The sequence below is a fragment of the Dama dama genome, chromosome 31, assembly GCF_033118175.1.
Source record: "Dama dama isolate Ldn47 chromosome 31, ASM3311817v1, whole genome shotgun sequence".
In the NCBI taxonomy this organism is placed as follows: domain Eukaryota; kingdom Metazoa; phylum Chordata; class Mammalia; order Artiodactyla; family Cervidae; genus Dama; species Dama dama.
The window spans coordinates 17,415,501-17,431,013 of NC_083711.1; positions in this window are offsets into that span (position 1 = coordinate 17,415,501).

Genomic DNA, 15,513 nt, shown 5'->3' on the forward strand with positions numbered 1-15,513 from the left:
TGTCATCAGGTCCCATGACTTCCTGGCAGGTAGAGAGGGAAAGGGTAGAAGCAGTGATGCATTTTTTCTTGGGCTCCAGAATCAGTGCAGAAGGTGAATGCAGCCATGAAATTAGAAGATGCTTGCTTCTTGGAAGGAAAGCTATGACAAACTCGAGTTATTTGATTCCAAATACCTGATTTTTTGTCCTACCATATTCAGATCCTGGCTGTGTCTAAACATACTGTAGTTATTTCCATTATTTTTTTGTAGTCACTATAGAGATTAACATATGTGCTCCTATCTCATCTTTAATACTGTGAGTGAGTGAGAGAAAGTTGCTCAGTCATATCTGGCTTTTGCGACCCCATGGGCTATACAGTCCGTGGAATTCTCCAGGCCAGAATACGGGAGTGGGTAACCTTTCCTTTGTCCAGGGCTTTAACATTACAGTTGTCATATATTATATCTACACATGTTATAAAACCTAGAAAACAATAATATATTTGCTGTTTTAAACCAATATCCTTACCAGAAAAACCCCAAAAAAGGATAATTAAAAGATTAAAATATTTGCCTACTATTTCCAACAGTCTATCTCCTCCTATAGCTACATCTGGTGTGATTTCACTTGGTTTCATCTGGTGTTACCCTTAGCTTGAATCTACTTATAATGAGTTTCTTATAATGCAGGTCCACCAGCAACACATTCTTTGCTTTTTCTTATCTGTAAATGTATTTGTCTTGCCTTAATTTTTGAAATTTAATTTCTTAAATACAGAATTGTAAGCTGTCATCTTTGTGTCAGAATTTTAAAGATGTCACTCTATTGTCTTCTTGACTCCGTGGTTACTGATGAGAAGTCATCGTTTTTAAAAATCTTGTTTCCTAAATATATCATTTATTATTCTTGGGCTGCATTTAAGAATTTTCCTATGAAATTCCCTGGTGGCCTAGTGGTTATGATTCCAAACTTTCACTGCCATTACTCAGGTTCAATTTCTATTGTGTTTTTGGTTTTAATCATCAAATTGTGTCTGAAACTTGCAATCCCATAACTATAGGTCACTAGATTCTTCTGTCCATGTGATTTCCCATGCAAACTGGAGTGGGTTGCCATTTCCTTCTCCAGGGGATCTTTCCAACCCAGGGATTGAACCCAGGTCTCCTCCATTACAGGTGGTCTCTTGCATGGCAGGCTGATTCTTTACCGACTGAACCACCAGGGATCACCAGTCTCTGCTGGGAACTGAGATCCTGCAAGCTGCATGACCAACATTACTTTTTTTTTTCCTTAGGTTTAATTTTGAGCAATTTGACTATAATGTGTTCCAATATGTTTTATGTTTGTGCTTCTCACGTTTGGGCATTTACTGAGTTTCTTAATTCACCACATTTGGGATATATTTGGCATTAATTCTTATAATGGTTTTGTTACTGCATTCTGTTTATCTTCCCTTACTGGAGCTCGAATTGCACATATATCAGGCCATTAGACATTTTTTTCCCCTGGATCATCAAGATTCTATTTTTTAAAACATATTTTCCTCTCTATTCTTCAGGTTGGATAATTTCAGTTTATCTATTTCCAAGATCACCAGATTTTTTCTTTCAACTCTAATTTACTGTTCAGACAATGAAGTAAATGTTTTATTTTAGACAGTTTAATTTCCATTTCTAGAATTTTCCCTTAATTCTGCTTAGTTATCTTCATTCATTATCAGATAACTTTCTCTCAAGTCCCTGAATGTAATTGCAATATTGATGTCTATTAAACACCACTGGCTCAATGGGTAAAGAAACTGCCTGCCAATGCAGGAGACACAGGAGACACTGGTTTGATCCCTGGGTCAGGAAGATCCCCTGGAGCAGGGCGAACAACCCACTCCAGTGTTCTTGCCTGGAGAATCCCATGGACAGAGGAGCCTGGTGGGCTACAGTCCATGGGGTCACGGAGTCAGACACCACTGAGCACCCTGCACATGGCACTGGGTCTTATCAGGATTAGTTGCTATTGACATTTTTTTTTTTTTTTTTAACTATGTCCCTATTTTCTTCACAGGTTTGATAGTTTTTACTGCCCACTAGATGTTGGGGATGATATTGTAGAGATTCTAGATTTTGTTTATTGCACCAAAGAATATTGTTTTGTTTTGTTTTTTTATTGTCCTTGCAAGCAGTTAACTTAGCTGGACTGAAAGTATAAAACATGTGTCCTGTCAAGTGAGAAGGAGTTTAACTTTCTGTTCAGTTCCTCTCATCTTCCATCTGTTGTTTTTGACACAGCTGTTGAGAATGTCCTCAGGGATCAGCCAAAATTTGGTAGAGTTTAAGTGCAGTATTTGAAACATGTCTTTTGTGATTCCCTGCCTTCTATGTTGCTTTTGCTAACTTTCAGTTGCTCTGGCTGTCTTGATTTCTGTCCTCTGATCCTTCAGAAAAATCATGTGACAGGTTTCTACTTTGATTTTACATGTCTTACTCCATACAATGCGGAGAATGGCTTCAGACCAAAAATAAATAAATAAATAACAAAACATAAATCTTACTGGTACTGTTTCTTTCTTTCAGAGTTCAACTCCTCTCTAATTTCTGCTTGCTATTGGTCACTTCACATAGTTGACTTTCTCCAGAATAAGGAATGTTATTTGTGTTAAGGTTGATTTGACACAAGCCATTCTGTCATACTTGAAAGAATCCTCCCACCACATTTATTTACTTGTTTGAGATGTATGTTTACATATGTAAAGTATTTTAGTTTCCTGGTGAAATTTTACCAACTCACTGTTAAATCCCCTTTTAAACTGTTTTGCTGCTCAGTTGCTAAATTGGGCCTGACTCTTTGCAACTTCATGGACCGCAGCATGCCAGGCTTCTCTGTCCTTCACCATTTCCCAGTGTTTGCTCAAACTCATGTCCATTGAGTCGGTGATGCCATCCAACCATGTCATTCTCTGTCGTACCTTTCTTCTGCCTTCCATCTTTCCCATCATCAAGGTCTTTTCCAATGAGTCAGCTCTTCATATCAGCTGGCCAAATTATTGGAGCTTCAGCACCAGTCCTTCCAATGAATATTCAGGGTTGATTTCCTTTAGGATGGACTGGTTGGATGTCCTTGCAGTCCAAGGGACTCTCAAGAGTCTTCTCCAGCTCCACAGTTTGAAAGCAATCAATCCTTCGGTGCTCAGCCTTCCCTGGTGTCTTAGACTGTAAAGCGTCTGCCGGCAATGCGGGAGACCTGGGTTCGATCCCAGGGTTGGAAAGGTCCCCTGGAGAAAGAAATGGCACCCCACTCCAGTACTCTTGCATGGAAAATCCCATGGCCAGAGGAGCCTGGTAGGCTATAGTCCATGGGGGTCACAGAGAGTCGGACACGACTGAGGGACTTCACTTTCACTTTCTTTCAGCCTTGTTTGTGGTGCAACTCTGACATCCGAACATATCTACTGCAAAAATCACAGCTTTGACTATACAAATCTTTGTCAGCAAGGTAATGTCTCTGCTTTTCAATATGCTATATTCATCATAGCTTTTTCTCCAAGGAGCAAGTGTCTTAATTTCATGGCTTCAGTCACCATCCACAGTGATTTTGAAGTCCAAGGAAACAGCTAAATGTACTTTATATATAATCTTTTTAAAGCCATTTTGACACTTTTTAATCTTTTAGTCTTTTCCACCCACCATGACTTTGTTAATGACAAGTCTATTTTTATTCATCCATTTTTAGTATGCAGTGCAATGCAGACTTATATACTAAAACTATTGCCTTTATCCCCAAGAAGTATTAGTTAGCAATTCAATTATTTTTTAATAGACTTTAATTTTAGGACAGTTTTAGAATTTATAGAAAAAAATGAGCTGATAATAGAGTTTTCAAATAGCCACACTCAGGTTTCTTTATTACTAGCAGCTTACTTACATTAGTATGATATATTAGTTACAATTGGTGAATCATTATTGTTAACTAAAATCCATAATTTCTTCAGAAATCCTTAGTCCTTTCCTTATTTTTCTTTTCCATTTTACTGTTCCATGACCATCCAGAAAATAGTCATTCAAATAACCACATTACATTAAATTGTGAGGTCTCTTTAGGCTCCTCTTCGTTGTAACAGTTCCTCAGACTTTCCTTATTTTTGATGATCTCACCAGCTTTAAGAAATACTATTCAGGTGTTTTGTAAAATACTCCTCAATTGGAATTTGTCTGGCATTATTCTCATGATTAGTTTGGGACAGGTTTTGAGAGAGAGACCAGATAGAGTGCTATTTCTATCATCTCATATCAAGGGTTCATACTATCAACATGATTTATCATCATTGATGGTAACCTTGACCATCTGGACGAAGCAGTGTCTGGCCGGTTGCTTTTCTGTCAGTTACCTGCACATCCTATATTGTGTTTTGAAAGGGCATATTTATACACAGCTTACTCCTACAGGAAGGGGAATTATGGTCCCTCTTGTTGACAGCAGAATATATACATAAATTATTTGGAATTTTTGATGGTTCATTTTATGTGCTACTTGCTAGGGTATTATGTCCAGCTACTTGGTCAGACACTAGTTTATGCATGGTTGTGAGAGTATTTTGTAGATGTCATTAGTATTTACAATCAGTTGACTTTAACCAAATTACCCTTCACGATGGGCGTGTACCTCACCCAATTAGTTGAAGACCTTAAACCAAGGTTTCCCAGAATTAAAGAGATTCTGCTTCAGTACTCTAACATAAAAATTCTGCTGAGTTTACAGTCTTGTTACGTCTTATAGATTTTGGACTTGCCATTCCCTGTTATTGCATTAGCCAATTCCTTAAAGATCTATCTATCTGTCTATGCTTACATCTATCTATCTATCTATCATCATCTATTTATCTCCTATTCGTTCAATTTCTTTGGAGGTATTTAATTCTTCAGCCTAAAAGGTTTGCCTTTTCTCTTGAATTTTTTTTGTTTAACCACTTACTTATATTAGTATGGCCTCATGGATATTTATTTTATACTTTGGATTACTATTCTGGTACTTCCTTATTGTTTTGTTCCTTAATTTTTTTTTTTTTTTTTTTTTTTTTTGCCCATTAGGAGCTCCTTTAGTTGTCTCTGTGTCTTTTTTATGTGCCCCATGAACATAGGTTTTTATTTTGAGCAGTTCTGTATTTTCTGTCATTACAAGATGCTCCAACTCATCTTTTATATTTCTTGCTTCATTTCAAATTTCTATAGCATCAGCTTGGAAATAGATTCTTTTTCCTACACTATTCTCCATTCTAGGAATCAGAGTCATAAAAAGTATATAATGTTAGAAAGCATCTAGTCCAGTGAATCTCAAAGATTAAGATTCATACAACTCATCTTCAGACTTTATAAAAATTCAGATTCACTGGTTCTGGGAGCATGAGATTCTTTATTTTTAGGAATCTTCATGATAGTGTAAATGTTAGTCAACATTTCTCAACTTATACCAGAGAAAATGAAGTTTCATAAATTCTTCCTCAATTTGTCCCAAATAGTATCTCTCACAATAGACTATTCGAAGTCATAAAATCTGAAGCAGTGATATTAACTTATGTGCAACTTTGGTTCCATTTCTCAAAGTTGGGAAGGTAAACTCTTCTTAACTAAGTTATTTGTTATATTTGTTTCTTAAGTTTATACGGGAGATATTCTAATAATACATAATTTTTATATACAGAATACATATTTCTAATAATACATAATACATAATAGGAGATACTAAAATTAATACATAATTTGATTTAAGTAAGTCTTTTTTTAAAACTTGATGTGAAGCTTTTTTATTATACAAATATTCAGTCGAAATCTGAAATAGCAGTTATCTAGGAATCCAAGAAATTGTGGTATAAATTCTTTATATAGAATAATGATGTTCCATACAATCTCTTATGAGTCTAATGTTGTTTCCCACATTAATCAATTTCATTTGGCTCATATGAGAAAGATAACAGAGGTGAAGCTTGTGTAGGGGCTGAAATATTCAGTGCTTATTGCAAATGCAACAGATAAGGTTACAGCTGTTCTGAATAAAGGAGGTTGATATGATATATTCTTCTGAGAATATTGTGTAAAGGAAGGGTTATGCAAATATTCAAGAGGAAACAAAGTTTGAGGAATCCTCAAGTCAGTTGAATTACATCACATACTTCATCATCAAAGAGCAGATGAAAAAGAGTAATCTACTTACCTCCAACCTATCATTATATTTTTCATCAGAAGTTCTATAACAGTGGAAAGATTGAATTACATTCCGTGTTTATTGACATACGGGATAATATAAGTATAATGAAAGAACTAAATGAACCTGTGTCTGGTTTATTGCTCATAAAACTCACATCAAATGGTCATGAACAATGGATGGGCAAATGTAGATATTCTTTATTAAACCTCTCCTAAGATAATAGTGGCTTTATTTGTGAAGTTATTACTTCCCCTCTTCTTTATATCTATCTAAGGATTTTATGTTCTTGAATTCTGCCAATTAAATCTAACAGTGGCTTTCTGGATATTGCTTCAAAAACCAAAATCTGTCTAATTTCCCTGGGCTCAAAATAATGTGTAATCCTCGGAACCTCCTTCAATAAGTTAAAGAGAGGAAAATATGCTTTGCTACAGCTGACATGAATTTTAGTGTGTGTATATATATATATATATGTATACATATATATGAATTTTAGTATATATATATATAAATTTTAGTGTATATACGTATATGTGAGTTTGTGTGTGTATAACAGTGACTCACAGAATAAAGATATAATTTATATGGTAATAATATTATTCACTTAGACATATATTCTAAATTTTTTCATTCTGATATTTTTCAATAATTATTTATCTATAAGTCTTTGCTTGTTCTGTTTCACTGGAATGTTTGATTTCATATAGCTTATCACAGACAGATCTTTCCTGTAGGTATAAGATGTGTGCATATGTGTGTGTGCATGATATAAATGAATGTGTATTTACTTAAATATTTATGCATGGGGAGCTATATGTCAACATTGCATTTACCACTACAATATTGTAAAGTAATTAGTCTCCAACTAATAAAAATAAATGGAAAAAAAAAGAAAAAATCAAAATATTGATATTCTCAGTGAGTTACTCCTGGTTATGTCCATGAAGCAAATCTTATTTAAATGCCAATATTATAACTTCAGTATCCTACCCTGGTCCATTTTATATTCTGTCTAATTTATTACAACTTTGTGAGGATTAAATAATATCAAATGTTTATTATGACACTGACTAATTTGGCATGTGCTACTCGAACTGTCTCTTACATACTTACACTCATTCAAACCTAAATAGGCCCCAGTACCATCCTCATTTGACAGATGAGAAAATGTACACACAATAGGCTTAGTATCTCATCCCAGGAAAGCTGAGATTGAAAACCCTATACTCTGTCTCTTATCAAGTAAAATAACAAAATTAATTTTGTGTGTTTGACATCAAGAACTTTCCAACAAATACTACTTTTCCTCTGCACTTGTTCTCAATTACTTTTTTATTCCTTTTCATCCTTAAAATATTTTTTCTTATTTCATGTCAGCAAAGAGAACAGAAAGAAAAATCCTCAGTAGCACAGTTTAATATGCACATTATATAGCCTTGGTATCAATATTAAGATTACCAATGGTAAAAATCACAAATTCCATTTTATATTCTTTATGGCACTGCAAAAAAGGACTTTGATACTTTAAATGGTGTTATGGCTCTTTCTCTACATTATTCTGGCTCATTTTTAGTTAATCCAATTTTACAGTTAAACTTTTAAAAATTAACCAAATGCTTCTTGATAGAATGACTGAAAAATTCTCACTGACTATGTTCTTAAATGTTTTGTCATGCCTTCTAACAGCATAAATATCTTAGCCTAAAAATAGTCTAAATTTTTTTCCTATTAAAATAAGAGCTAAACTGAGGGTTTAAAAAATCTGTACAGTTATACTGAACATTCAAGTATGAATTTTGGTTACTCTTATATTCTTATGACAAAGAAGAAATTGAACATCCAAAACACTAAATTTAATTATTTAGGTCTACTTATTACTATAACTCATAATTATCAGATAATATATAATGAGTAAAATGGCAATTTAATATTTGCAGAGTGGTAGTCAGCTACAGCATACAAAGTGAAATGTATTTTATAAGGCTGCAGGGTCTTCTTAAATAAATAGATCTATTACACTAATAAAATGTTGGCAAAATGAAATTATTTACTTGACAGATTTCTGATGTGATTTGCTAAATTGTCCTGACACATTTGAAAGGTTGAGGCTTGAAGATTTGTAAGAGTTAATGAAATGAATGATAATCTGAGATATTCAAAATTTCTTCTCATTCAGTAAGAACTCTCTAGTATTAATCTTTGTGGAGATGGTTTATGCTCTGAAGCAAGAACAACTGTTTAATTCTCAAAATCTCATCAAAAAATGAAAACTTTATGACTTGTATCCCAAATGGTCACATATTCATAAATTAACCAAGTCAAATGCTTGGATAAGAAACTCTTGATTGAACAGATGGCTTTGGATCAGAAATGGAAGAGAAAATGATTTCTAGTCCTATGCTTTTATTTTTATAAGTGTCAATATTCTGAACATTTGAGATATCTCTTAGCAGATGGTGACTTTGGAATTTCCTTACTGCATCCTGAGAATGATACATCTCTATTGTTACTAAAAGTATATAAAGACAATGATGCTATTTCCTAAAGTAATTCATAATGAATTGAAAATGCTCTTTTATTATTATTTAACATTAGATAGAAAATGAATATTTTTTTTTAAATTATATCTGCCAGAACTTTTAGGAGACCAAAAAAAAGAATTCATACTAAGAACCAAGAATTCTGCAATTTCCCATCATGGAGTAACAACATTGAACTATTTCCTATATTTATTATAAAATAAGACTTGATCATAATATCTATTAAGTTTACAATGGACAATCCAGCCCATTGTTATTTCTTGATCCACCAAACTTTGACATAATATGCAATATTTTTCAATGTAATATATTGTGAAAAATATGCATATATATCAATGTAATATATTATATCTAAATTTGAGGGTCAAGAAATAACAATGGGCTGTACTTTCCATTGTCAACTTAATAGTTATTATGGTCAAGTCTTCTAAGGTAAGAAGTAGAAGCAGGGACCTGTGTTGGCCAGATCCCTGTCTCTCTTTTCATCATCCAAAGAATAATACTTTCATGAGATTTTAAAGATAAAGGAGAAGGATAAAGTTTTATTTTCAGGGGTTCATTGAAGATAGACACTGGACCAATGTAAGAATTCAAGAAGCCTCCAAATGAGCTTTTTGAGAATCATGTTCACTTATGTTGATAACCAAAGTACTTGGATGGGAATGGTCCAGAGGTTCTTAAGTGGCTTTGGAGTGACTATGTAAGACCCACTTGCTTACATGCTTAAGCAAACATCTTCACATGCTGTTTTCTAGAGTTTTTTCCCCAGCCTTTCTGTCATATAAACATCTAATTGTTTGTATTAATACAACTAGACTGGAAGATATAGACTGGCTTCTGTTTTTCTAACTAAATTTGTACTTAAATAAGCAGTAAAAACTTGTATCTGAAACAAAGAGAGCAACATAAGAAAAAACAGCTAAAATGTTAAATCTTGGAAAATAGAAAAGAGGAAGAAGATTGAATCTTAATATCAATGTTTATCAATATTATCCTAAATGTACACACAAGGTTTCCAGGGCAGAGAAGACTATTATTTACACCCAGCAAATAAACATGTGCCTTCCAGGTGACTCAATTTCTTAATCCTGGGGTGAAGCAATGAGATCCAGATGTTCTCCAACATATGCCGGTTTGTACTGTAGGTGAAGAACCTAGGACAAAATAACCTGAGTGCTTTGATCCTTGGGGAGAATGTTTTTACTCTAACCCTTTGGAATGTGTATACATCTCTCTTGGGGATAGATGAGATCACTGTCTCCAGCTTTACAGTATCTCCATAGGATGCCTCCAAGCTTCCAAGCCCTCAGATAAATTTCTCCAGAATTATCTGTCTGGCTAAATCAGTCATCTTCCCAAATTTACCTGTCTTTCAGATGTCTGTAAAATATACTCAGAAAGTTTCAACTATGCAGAAATACACAAATATTTTCTCTACTACCCCATAGGCAATGACTGTATTTTAGAATTATGGATCATATGAATATTTAAATTTTGTGTATATGTTATTATAATTAGCATCTGCATTATTATTTACCAGTTTTAAAAAAAACAGATGATCTTGGACCCATAGAAGACTTTTTTTGCTGGTTAATTATTTACTGCTATACCAGGAGCAGTAAATATAAATATACCAGAACTGCTGCAGCAAGAGTCATACTTGATTATTGTATAATATTTGCATACAGAAAAGAGAAATCTTTAAGGTTCACATATGTTGTTGAGGGATCCACATGCCTCATGTGTGAAATAGTTAAATTATCATGAAATCAAAGTTTACCTATGAAGCTTACATCCAAATTTTAGTCTTCAAAAAACTATTAGTTGTGTACTTTGCTTTTTTATATCAGTTTTTTCATTTTTTAAAAATTTTCCATTTGCTTTTATTAGTTGGAGGCTAATTACTTTACAATATTATAGTGGTTTTTGCCATACATTGACATGAATCAGCCATGGATTTACATGTATTCCCCATCCCGATCCCCCCTCCCACCTCCCTCTCCACCCGATCCCTCTGGGTCTCCAGTGCACCAGCCCCGAGCGCTTGTCTCATGCATCCAACCTGGGCTGGTGATCTGTTTCACCCTTGATAATATACATGTTTTGATGCTGTTCTCTGGAAACATCCCACCCTCGCCTTCTCCCACAGAGTCCAAAAGTCTGTTCTGTACATCTGTGTCTCTTTTTCTGTTTTGCATATAGGGTTATCGTTACCATCTTTCTAAATTCCAAATATATGCATTAGTACACTGTATTGGTCTTTATCTTTCTGGCTTACTTCACTCTGTATAATGGGCTCCAGTTTCATCCATCTCATTAGAACTTAAGCATTTTGGAAATTATTTAGTTATTTATCTATGGCTGTGCTGGGTCCTCTTTGCTGCATGGGCTTTCCTCCAGTTGCAGCGAGTGGGGGCCACTCTCTACTTGTGTGTGCAAGGGCCTCTCATTGCAGTGCCTTCTCTTGGGAAGCACAGGCTCCAGGGCACGTGGACTTGAGTAGCTGCAGCTTCCAGCTCTAGAGCACAGACTTAGTAGTTGTGGCACATGGCCTAGTTGCTCCACGGCCTGCGGAATCTTCCCAGACTCAGACTGAACACTTGTTGCCTGCCCTGGCAGGTGGATTCTCTAGCACTGAGCCACCATAGAAGCCCAATATTTTCATTTTTAGAAGGAAATACTGCTATTAAGTGTACTAGGGATAACCCACTCCATCCCATACCCCAGAAACATAGGTACTAACACAGCTATTAATATTTTATACTGAAGTTGATAGATTCTGCTTCAACTATTAGGGGAAAAACAAGCCACCTCACCAAATTAACAATGAAGCATTAGCAATACACAGGCCCTAGAATCTATGGGTTATTTGCATATAGTTTAGGTTGCAGTTCCCAGGAATATGTTTGATTTTTTTTGCATTCTTCAATGGTAGTATATTTTATTCCCACTGACAGCAAAAATAATTGCTTTGAACATAACAAAAGTAATTGTATGAGAAGTTTAACATGACTCTGTGGTAGTGCCTCTGTAGTTTCTGCATTTGCTTTTGCATATCTGAATGTGAAAAAAGCAAATCTACTCCTGGAACTTGAAAAATGAGATTGTGGTTAAGGGCACCATGACATATTCTGGTAGAACATGTGTCTTTGTTTCCCATTCTTTTAGTTTGAAATGCTTTGAGAGTGTGCTTTATAGCCACCTGCTATTTGTGCCTCTTTAGAAAAATGGACTGCAGTGTTAATAATTATCTTTTTGAAAAACAAGTGATCACTTTCTCCAGGAAGACTGATAAATTCATGCCCCATCTAGGTTCCAGCCTTTGTATCCCAGCTTTCCTTTCCTCACATCTCTGCTACTTGCCTTTCACTTTTAGCTTCATTTATATTTCAGTCCCTAACATGAAGTTTAATTGAGATAAAGCTAATTAGATTGAACACAGCACTCCAAAATTCAGTAATAAGTCAAACATCTCATATGCCCGTGTGACTATATGAATTCCTACTGATGGGAACTCTCTTTCCCAATGCCTCTTGGATAGTTCCAACATTAAGACTCAGGTCCTAGCACGCCCTCTAGGAGCCATTCTATTTATCCTGAGACTTGCTTTAGTTGCTTATCACTCCTTGCTCTCTGTCCATCTCTCTCACAGGTTAATCACATTATGCTACACCAGTTTAAAAATCTAAAAGTAGATGATGGAGTGTTTGACAACAAGCGGTGTAGTATTCTTCCTCACATCTCTTTCTAACACTTAAGAAAGTACAGGCACAAGTAGGACTAAAGGATGTTTGCTAAATGATTGGATGAATTGTTGCTAAAATACCTTAAAGATTAGTAAGTGAGAATAGAGGCTTGGTAATCTTGAGTATCATCTGGACTTCAGGAATTCCTCCTCAATGTAGTCATATCAGAGCACATGTCAGGGCATGGCAAAGCTTGGGAGAAGTTAATTAGAGACCACCTCACTATGTTTGCTCTAGTTTAGTGCTCTTTTAGTTAATCAGAATTTTTAGATATATTCCCACACACTGAATTTCAGTACTCAGTTAAGATTTTACTCCTTTGCTCTCTCACTGTAATAGAAATCTATACCACTGATGCAACTACGCTTAAAGCAAGGTTTAAAGAAGTAGACAAAATAAGAAAAAAAGTTCTTTAAGTTTTCTGGATTAAAAAAAAAAAGAAAACAAATCCATGGGATCTTCTATACATGAAATCAAACAGTATTTGTCTCTACCCGATGTATACTGGAGTGAATTTTTATAGTTAATATATGACCTGGCATGCTGTTGTTCATGGGGTCACAAAGAGTTGGAAACAACTGAGCGACTGAACTGAACAAATGCATTGCACCTCCTTCCCCCCTCTTCCCCGCATGCTAGACAATTTGATTTCACTTCTATGAGGTACCTAGAATAGACAAATTTATAGTCAGAAATTACATTGGTAGATGCCAGGGGTCAGGGTCTGGATGGGGCAGGGAATGGGGTAAGGGAATGGAGAGTTGGTGTTTAATGGGTTCAGAGTTTCAGTTTAGGAAGGTGAAAAATTCAAGAGACAGATAATGATAGGAGTTGTATAAATAATGTGAATATTGAACTGTACAGTTCAATTCAGTTCAGTTCGGTCACTCAGTTGTGTCCCCATGGGCTGCAGCACTCCAGGCTTCCCTGTCCATCACCAACTCCCAGAGCTTGTTCAAACTCATGTCCATCAAGTCAGTGATGCCATCCAACCATCTCATCCTCTGTTGTCCCCTTCTCCTCCTGCCTTCAATCTTTCCCAGCATCAAGGTCTTTTCCAAGGAGTCAGTTCTTTGCATCAGGTGGCCAAAGTATTTGAGCTTCAGCTTCAGCATCAGTCCCTCCAATGAATATTCAGGACTGATTTCCTTTAGGATTGACTGGTTGGCTCTCCTTGCAGTTCAAGGGATTTTCAAGAGTCTTCTCCAACACCACAGTTCAAAAACATCAATTCTTTGGCACTCAGCTTTCTTTATAGTCCAACTCTCACATCCATACATGACTACTGGTAAAACCATAGCTTTGACTAGATGGACCTTTGTTGGCAAAGTAATGTCTCTACTTTTTAATATGCTGTCTAGGTTGGTTATAAATTTGTTGTCCTGAGGTTCTTTCCTTCAAGATTCCCTGAAGCTGTACCAGCTTCCCCTGCAATTGGCAGTTGAGACAAGGAACAGACAAACTTCTAGTGTCAGACTCAGTTTGTAATATTTAGGGCTCCTGTAGAGGGCAAGAAACACTCCAGGAACATCGTGGGATCACACTGCCTGCCATATCCTCCCAGGACCCTGAGCCTCAAAAAAAATCCAGCCTGGGTCTCAAGCCTGCCCAGTCTCCAGAAATATGATACCAGCCAAGTAGGTCATTTTGGATCATTGATTGGATACATAAGCCCTCTTGGAGGAAGTCGCCCTTAATCCCACCATGGAGCCACTGAGCAGAAGACCCACAAACTGCAGAACAATTATACCAAAGAAGTTCTTGCACTGTTAAGAAAGTTCTAGGACCCACAACAGACTTCCCAACCTGGGGATCTGGCAAAGGGACTGAGAACCCCCAGGGAAATTGACTTTGGAGGCCAGTGGGATTTGATTACAAAACGTACACAGGACTGGGGAAACAGGCTCTTGGAGGGCACAAACAAAACCTTGTGCTCACCAGGACCTAGGAGAAAGAAGCAGTGACCCCACAAGAGGCTGACTCAGACTTGCCTGTGAGTGTCCAGGAGTCTCCAGCAGAGGCGTGGGTTGGTGGTGGCCTGCTGCAGGGTCGGGGGCACCGAGTGTGGCAGTGCTTGCATGGGACTCTTTGAAGGAGATTGCCATTATTTTAATTACCTCCACCATTGTTTGGTCTCAGGTCAAACAACAGGGAGTGAACACAACCCCACCCATCAACAGAAACTGTACAGTTAAACATGGTTAAAATAGTATGTTTTACATTATGTGACTTCTACCACAATAAAATAATTTAAAAGGGAGATAGCCTCTTTTATTTTGATGACTTGAATTCTTTAAGAGCTGAAATATTTCTTTTTCTTTAAACTGTATTTTATTCAGTACATAACTAGATGCAGTTGATTAGTTAATTTTTGGCAAAAATAAATTGACTGCTGAGTGAGTGGAAGTCACTCAGTCGTGTCCAACTGTTTGCCACCCCATGGACTGTAGCCTGCAGGCTCCTGTGTTTGTGTGATTCTCCAGGTGATAATACTGGAGTAGGTTGCTATTTCCTTCTCCAGGGGATTTTCCCAAGCCAGGCATTGAACCCAGGTCTGCATTGCAGGCAGATTCCTTACCATCTGAGCCACCACGGAAGCCCTGGTGACTCAGAACTTGACCGAGTCAGAAGTTGACTGCTTGTGAACTTTATTTCCTTACTGATCAAATCAATTTATTATGAATATTGCCTAAATAGTCATGTATTCATTTAAAACAGCTGGTATTTTAATAATGAAAATAATTAAAATAGATTAACATAAATATCAGTTATTCATTAACTAAACTTATCCAGATAGTTTTACATACTTAATTCTAAGGGGATAGAGGTCTGAAAAATTATATTCAGAGCTTTCTAGTTTTATCATCCAGTATATTTTGCCTACTTGTATTTTGTGCATATTCTTGAACTATATTAGCCAAATTTTTAAAAAAGCTATGTTTCTAATAATCATTGATATTTCTATGTGTTTTCAAATTTCACCTTTTATTTATTCCTTGCCTTTAGATACTTATGATATAGATTTTTAACTTTTTTCTTTTGACAAGACCTG